Raw genomic sequence first — 5,786 nt, 5'->3', positions numbered from 1 at the left:
TATGATCACTGTGGTCTGACTAACCTTGGCACAGCAACTGCCCAAAGCCCCCAAATGGGGGTGGGGGTGGGGAGAGTGGAATATCATGAGGGTTGGGACTATTTATGTTGGTTGGAGTCAAAGCTAAGTCCATCTAGTATAGTATACTACAGATCTGTCAACATTTTAATCAACGGATTAGATAAAGGAAACTTAAGCAGATGACACAAACTGAAAAGGATATAGAATACCACTGGTGACTCTTCTTCAAGGTTTAAAAGGACCATTGAGGCCAAAGCAGCTCAGATTTCCTATCCTTAGGACCTCTCCTTTCTGCACAAAACCTATCCGCTCTCCCTTGCTCTGTCTTGGGGGCTGGGCCCTACTCTCCTCCTCCTCGCAGCTATTTCTTTGGGATAAGGGAGGTGGGGGGAGAGCTGGCAGGTGCAGGAAGCAGGTTGGTCTCTAACTTGAAATCTATAAAGCGATCCTAAGGAAATAAAGCCTCCCTTAATGAAACAAAATCCAAATTCTCCAAGGATAGCAATGTGAGGGAAGACAGCTGTTTCTAGGAGACCTAACTGTTTCAGTGAAAGCCATCTCCCTGTTGAAATTCCCACTGCCGACCTTCTGCTGGCCTTTAGGCTGTGCTCCGTGTACCTAAAACCCTAAGTTAGTTCTAAGAGACAGGTTGGATATTGCCAAATATTTTATGAACTATTAATGAAGAAAACAGGAATATAAGCACAGAGACCTAAAAGCATTAAACAAGCCTAGCTTTTAAGTATCGGGTTTTTAAAATTGTTATAGCTTCTTGATTTATAAAGCCTGTGCTAGACTACCTGTTGTCTTTCATTACCTTCATCCTACCTTGGAGGTAACCTTCTTTGCCTGGGTATCTTACCTGCTTTGTAGTTAAAGACTACAAAGCCTGAACTTAACATGGAAGTACCATTCTATGGTCCACCATCCCCCAGGAGCTGTTTCTTAAACTTCTTTACCCCTTCTTTTTTTTTTTTTTAACTTATTATTTTATTTATTTATTTTTGGCTGCGTAGGGTCTTCGTTGCTGCACGTGGGCTTTATCTAGTTGCGGTGAGCGGTGGCTACTCTTCATTATGGTGCGTTGGCTTCTCACTGTGGTGGCTTCTCTCGTTGCCGAGCACGGGCTCTAGGCATGCGGCCTCAGTAGTTGTGGCTTGCAGGCTCAGTAGTTGTGGCACATGGGCTTAGTTGCTCCGCGGCATGTGGGATCTTCCCGGGCCAGGGCTTGAACCCGTGTCCCCTGCACTGGCATGCGGATTCTTAACCACTGTGCCACCAGGGAAGCCCCCTTTACCCCTTCTTGATAAAGACTGCTACACTCTGACTCTACAAGTCTCTTCGCCCATTCTGGTTTCAGGTCTAGGAGAAATTTCTCCAAGTAAATGACCCCATCAGGGAGTCCACCCTAACTGAAATTCCTGCCTCGTGGGAGGACCCTTGCAGCTCATCTGTATAGTATCAGAAATAGCTAACATTTTTTAGTTCTTATTAGGTAGGTGCTGGGCATTATGCTAAGCACCTTAATAATTTGCTAATACCTTGGCTTACTTACTGTGTGCTTGGTATTGTTGTAAGCTCTCTACCTGTATTGACTAATATAATTCTCAAAACAAGCCTATGAAATAGATGCCATTATTCCCATTTTGTAGATGAGAAAACAGGCACAAAGGGTAAGTTATTTGTCCGTATTCCACAGCTAGTGACTGACAGGCAACCTGACTCCAGAGCTGCCATTCTGGTTCTATGCTATATAGCCTTTCAGACTTTACAAATATTTTTTCATTTAATCCTGACAACAAAGATGGAAGATGGTTTTTTTTTTAAGAGATCTTAAATAATGTGGGTAAGGTCTCACAACTGGTTAGTGGCCATGCTGGGTTTTTAACCAGAGTTGCTCAACTCCAGGGCCTGAGCTCTTAACTCTTTTACTTCCCCAGGGGTTCTCAAACTGCTCCCACTGGTGTTCCAGCAATTGAACCTAGGTGCTTGGCTACTCAAATGTTATAACGACATTTTTGCTCAATTTTCTGAAATTGTTAATAGACTTTTCTCATTTTTAACCATTTCTTACAGTTTTTCTTTATCAGTGGCATCTGACATAGCAAGTACTAGCAAATGATGGAATGAGAAGTAATGAACAGATGGTGTGTGTTACCAGAAAAACAAAAAAACCTGAGCTTGCCTCATGGGAATCACTTTTTAAATAGCATATGCATACTAGTCTTTTAATGCTAATGAAATCGTAATGAAATCAAATATACCATTTTATAGTGTTCTACATAACAGCATCAGAACTTTTCGAATCTGAGAAGTTTGAAAGCCATACATAAACGTATTTGAAAAAATTCAAAACATGTATGGTGTAAAACAAATCTAATTAAAACCCGCAGCATTCCTATAACAAGAATGCTTACATTGAAAGGAAAATTGCACAGGGCCCTGAGTTTCTGGAGGGGAATCCTCCTACAGCCTGCAGTGGGAGTTGAAGGAGGATTGCCCCTTTCTCCCACCCAGGCCTGGCTGCCTTGGAGGTGGGGAGGTGGAGCCTGTGAAAGCCAGATCTGAGCAAGACATCATCCTTCACCGAAGCCAGGACAACAGATACTACACACAGTGGTTGACAGTGGCCTCCTACCTTTCACATAGTCCTGGGCTCAAGCGGCCTTACTCATTTAGACCTGGACATGCCTTGTTAGGGCTAGGGCCGGGAAAATGTTTTCCTCAATTAGTTCCAGGTGGAGGGTAGACGGCTGTGATTTCTGGATTGAGAACTTAAAACTCCTGGAGTTAAACCTTCCCCTTACCTCTCATGGTAATTTTCCATCCAGGCAGGGTGTGGCCATGACTCAGTTTGTGGTGAGGATGTGGCCATCCATAGGGGAGGAGCCTTCTGCTAGATTCTGCCTTTCATTCTGGCCAATGCGGAGAGGAAGGGAAGAGTCCGATGCTGAGTCATAACTGGGTCACTTACCAGCTTCTCACAGGATGGATTCTGAGATGGAGGTTTGGGTCGATGATGTCTCAGCTTCTGGGATCAATTTGGGAATGGCGGGGAGGAAGCTTCAGGGGTCACATAATTCCTTCAGGGTCCTTCTCCCCCAGAAGGCTGGGGGGAATAAAGTAGTTCATTTGAAGGGGCATCAATCTCTCTGGAGTACTGTATAGAATTTTCCACAAATATTTCAGAGCCACCCTGCAAGGGGCCCAAAGATGTCACCCTTTAAGTTAAAGTATTGCCTACAAAAATTATTTTATCTAGGAGACCAAAGTCTCCTTTGTCCTAGCTGTCCTTCCTAGGATAAGTGGGTCAGGTTAACTTGTAGCCAGTGAGCATGGAGGTGGAGACTAGAAGTATGGTGCCAAGGAAAATGCGGATTATCATTGAACTGCAGTAGGAGGACTTCCTGGGGAAGGGGGCATTTGATCTATTGTTTGCTGATGCCTTTCTTTCTTCTTTTGTTTTTTTTTTGTAAAACTTCTCATTTTATTTTATTTTATTTTTTGGCCGCAGCATGCGGGATCTTTAGTTCCCCGGCCAGGGATCGAACCCGTGCCCCCTGCAGCGGAAGGGCGGTCTTAACCACTGGACCGCCAGGGAATTCCCTCTGATGCCCTTCTTGGTCTTCTAAATCTGGATTACTTTGGGGGAATAGGGTCTGCTTACAGTTCCACTTGCATCTTAGGGAGCCTGAGCTCTGGCTACACTTGTAGGGAAAAAGGAGAGAGCACAGGCCTCCACAGGAGTGGCTTGGTGGATAGGACTAACCTACCCTAAGGAGGCTTTGTCCTGTGAGCCCTAGCAATTCTGGGCTAGAGAAAAATTGTTGGAGGCCATGTTGGCTAAGGCAGTACTTCCTGCACTGGAGTGAACAAGGACTCCTCAAGAATCTTCCTTCCTTCTAAGTGCTGATGAGGCATTTCCTCAGGAGGGGGGACCTAGGTACACAGCTGCATTCAGAAAACATTTTTTACTGTTCCTTTACCCTGGAATGGCCTTCCCATACCCGTCTCCGTGGTAACCACCCCTCCAAGTCTCCCCCTCCATGAATCTCTCCCTTTCCCCCCCAGACAACCCGTTCTCTCTTTATCCCTAACTCCAACAGGCCAACTTTCTCTTCCTTCCACGATTTGTCTGGGGGATACTCTGGAATTAAGATTTTCTGCCACCCTGGTGGGCCTGAAGAGACCTTGGGAATCTGAAGGAAGGCATAGAAGAAATTACAGTCTACTTGGTCTGGCTCTGGAAAGGGCATATTAAGTCCAAAGTGATAAGCACTTCTAAATCTGACATTCAGGCCAGTGGGCTGCCCTGGAAACCGTATTGGCCTGAGAGAAGTAACAGTGCTATTTCAGGCAGAGGCCAAGAGGTCACGTAATGGTAAAACCTGTAACCTTACCCTGTTCACCAGGACCAAGGCTTGTCTTTAGGCTGCAGGGTTTGGTCGGGTATTGTTTGCTGACACACCTACCTCTCCAGGGACTCCAAATGACCATCAAGAGCTAAATCATTAAACTCCAGATTCTGTGATTCCGTGGTCGAAAATCCAAACAGGTAACACAGCAATCTACACCCTCACTCACACCTCGGTCCAGTGAACCTAGCAGCCCCCTCTCCTATCTACTTGTTGCTGGGTCAAAGGAATGAAGATTTGATTCAGGAGGATGGCTCAGACAAGGGCAAACAGAGTTACCTGAATTGAGAAATATCTTCTGGCACTAGTCACAAGGAAACACCCAGGACTAGTTAGTTCTCAAAGAGAACCCCTATTGGGCCACGTGCTATACTCATTCACAAACATCATCTGATCAAACCCCACCCTATGGAGCAAGAATTGTCTTCAGTTTACTTTTAAGGAACTGGACTCACATTAAATTACAGGATATGGTCATAGGGCTAGTGAGTGGAATTGGAATTAAATATGATGGAACCTACGCTTGCTTCTGTACTATGCTGCTTCTCAGCAAAGTAATGACAACCACCTTAAACTCTGTGACAAATTTTCACTATACATCTAATGTGAGCAAAAATATGGTGGATTAGTCTCTGCCAAAGTTTCATGGACAGCATTTTTATAACTACTGGATGATCAATATCTGTAACTGAAGAGCAGTAGTTTGCCATCAGCTCTTCAGTTTAATACACGTGCTTTTCAATCATGGGAATACATCTAGATTTAGATCTTTAAAATGCAACATAGTCCAGCATTGGCCAGATATTGCCCCTCCAGTGTTGTTCACCACTGTACTTAGTTCATGTTTAGTTCAGGGGCCAGAGATGGCCATTTATGCCATCCCTCTTTCTCTGAATAGGGAGGAATCTGATTCTCCCTGGTGAGGCATGGCTGTTTTTCCTCTCAGCAACTTCATGTGTACCGCCTCAATAACCAAGCGTTTACTTCCTATCTACAGAAACGACTTACAGAAGAAATTAAAATACTTTATCTCAAACAAATTTAGGTTGTCACTTTTTCCTTGTCAGCTTATCTGAGCTAACAGGAAAGCATAATGAAGGCCTGTGATTCAGCTGCAGGCAGGGTGTCTGCCTGAGCAGGTCACACCCTTTGGTCTCATTTTCCAGGAAAAGGAAAGAACCTAAGATAATAGTATTCACGATTTTTAACGAGGCAACATTGTATCTGCTCTCAAAACTTGCTCTCTTGAAAGATGGCAAGAGTTAACAGCTGTTTCGTTGATAACTGCTGTCATCACTTGTTATTGGCTAATTACTGGGAAATCAGAAAATGTCTTAGAGAAGAATGTAG

Source organism: Balaenoptera physalus (genome assembly GCF_965194825.1).
Source record: "Balaenoptera physalus genome assembly, chromosome: 2".
NCBI classification, from domain to species: Eukaryota; Metazoa; Chordata; class Mammalia; order Artiodactyla; family Balaenopteridae; genus Balaenoptera; species Balaenoptera physalus.
The sequence above is the reverse complement of the archived record's forward strand: the minus strand, read 5'-3'. Positions refer to the sequence as shown.